Below are 2,717 nucleotides of genomic sequence, written 5' to 3' on the forward strand. Positions count from 1 at the left end.
GACTCCCTACCCTGCCCAGAGAGAGGCGCCGCGCGGCGCCAGCGGCCGCACCCGGCCACAGCGCCACCTACCGCTGCGGAGGAGATGCGGGCGCCTGCGATCACCCGCGGTTCCCAGGCTTCTCCCGGCGGATTTCAGTCCTTCTGGCGGATCCCAGCCAGGGCAGGCGGGTACTGCTCTTCTCGTACTGCGGGCTCACCAAGGCGACACACTCCCGTTCGGCATTGGACCGTTTTACACTCTTCCATTTCTGATGCGCCGAAATCCTCATTCTAGGGGATACGAAGATGATTCCAGTGCTTACTATGGGCTTAACATAGCGCAAGTGCTGGCAGTAAAGTGACCACCAGGACAGACTGGGTCCCTCAACAGAGTCCATCAAGCGGTGGGGGAGAAGACAGTACTGTCACAGATGTCGCTAGAGAAATGGGACTTTATGTTGAATTATTGAACATAACATGCATAAACATGCATTTATTTCACACTAATTGTTGAACTTCTATTTTGTGCAATTCACTGAGGAGGTGACTGGGAAGCTGGATACGATGCAGGACACAAAGACGATGAAGACACCAGCCCTTCCTTCAAAGGGCCTGTCTACAACCTAGTAGGGGAGCTATACAGACAGAGGGCCAATTTTAGTACATGATTTTTCATAATAATGGAAGTACAGTACTAAACTTCAAGGGAGGTGATCTGGGCTCCAAAGAGGGAGTCATTATATTTATTATTTATAGACATGGCTAATGTTGGGTCGCGTGGGCCCATCTAAGCATGTTGTTATTAGAAAGTAATTGAAAATCAACTTGGATCTTTTTTGGATTCTTGGAAAAAGGCAAAACAGACTTACATTCATTACATACATAAAAACTCCTTAAAATTATCTTTCCCAATTTCTGTCTCTCTCTCCTTCCCTTGTACGCACTGCATTGCACAACAGTTGCTGCCGGCTTCCATTTTCTCTCAAAAATTTCCACGAACTCTCTCAAATGTAGCCGTTTATGGTTCTACTCCTCAACAGATGTTCATTCTCTTGAGTAACCCATTTTGCTTTTTACTTTGAATCTGTCCTCTGGTCTCGTTTCTCTTCCTCCTCCATTACCCCTGATTGAAGCTGGGGACTGTCTGACCAAAGAAAGGCTTCTTTGTATGGACAAGAGGAAGATGAGAGTCTGTGAACAGTAAGGTGGTTTTTTAAATGGCTCATTTTTTTTTTAAGATGTTATTTATTTATTTGACAGAGAGAGATCACAAGTAGACGGAGAGGCAGGCAGAGAGAGAGAGGGAAGCAGGCTTCCTGCCGAGCAGAGAGCCCGATGTGGGACTCAATCCCAGGACCCCGAGATCAAGACCTGAGCCGAAGGCAGCGGCTTAACCCACTGAGCCACCCAGGCGCCCCTTAAATGGCTCATTTATACTGCTTTTAATATTCCAGGAATTTAATATATATTATTTCCAATGCTCCATCATAAACATGATAGAGATGGGTGAAAGAATATAGTGTTGTTGTTTTTTCCTTTTTAGCTCCTTCTTACCTTTGAGTTCCTTTGGCTTGTTATACAGAGTACAGAGATTTTAAAAATATAATACTGCTATAATTCAACAGGAAATTTCTTGTGTCCTGTAGATATCTCCCCTTTTGGCAATGTACATGGCACTTTCCAGATAGCACATGGGATCCCATGGGAGAACAGAGAAACAGGAAAATGACCTGTAGAACTAATGAAGAAGGCCAGAGCTATTGGGAGCTCATCGGAGTGGACTCCATAAAGACTGGATCAGTCCTGGCCTTCTCAGAATATAACTTACAGTAACTCAATCGAAGAATAACGAAATGCTTTATCCATCCTCTATACACGTGTGATCTGCTAATAAATACATTTGCCTTCTAGCTATGGACCTATACCTTCTCCCAAATTGCTTAGACATGACTAAGCAATTACATCCCATTTTCCAGATGAGAAAAAACTGAAGCTAAGATAAGCAAGGAAATTTGCCTCAGGTCCCATAGTTAGAAAATGGAGAAGCTGGGGCTTCAAACACAGGTGTTACAAACTTGAGAGCCTTTGCTTTACTTACAATATCACACAACTTTTGGGGGATGAGGGATAATTGAGAAGTGGCATTACAGTTGGATTGGGAAGGTGGACAGACTCCCACAGAGGAGCTGAAGAGGAGGAACATTCCAGACAGAGGGAACAGCCTGAGTAAAAGGAAAGGTGATCAGATATGACAGCATAGACCACATGTGACAGAGGGAAAACAAGGCTAGAAACGTATACTGGAGCTGGAGGCAAAGGGCCTTGAATGCCAAGGAAAGAAGTTTTATATTATTCTGCAGGCAAAGTTTTTTCTTTCTTCTTCTCTCCCTCCCTCCCTCCCTTCCTTTCTTTCTCCCCTCCTCCCTCTTTCTTTTTCCTTTTTTTAAGATTAATTTTTTGAGAGAGAGAGAGAGTGGGGGAGGGACAGAATCTTCAAATAGACTTCCTGGCTGAGCATGGAGCCGAATGGGGTTCGATCTCAGGACCCATGAGATCATGACCTGAGCTGAAACCAAAAGTCAGACACTCAACCAACTGAGACACTCAGGCACCCCTACAGGCAAAGTTTTTGAACAAAGGAATAACATGAGCATGATAAAAGACAAAGCTTTAAATGATGATGGTCTAATACTAACAGTAACAGTATTTAATATTAATACTACTAATAATGATTCA

Source organism: Enhydra lutris, unplaced genomic scaffold, assembly GCF_002288905.1.
Source record: "Enhydra lutris kenyoni isolate GAN:26980312 unplaced genomic scaffold, ASM228890v2 scaffoldscaffold16, whole genome shotgun sequence".
NCBI lineage: Eukaryota > Metazoa > Chordata > Mammalia > Carnivora > Mustelidae > Enhydra > Enhydra lutris.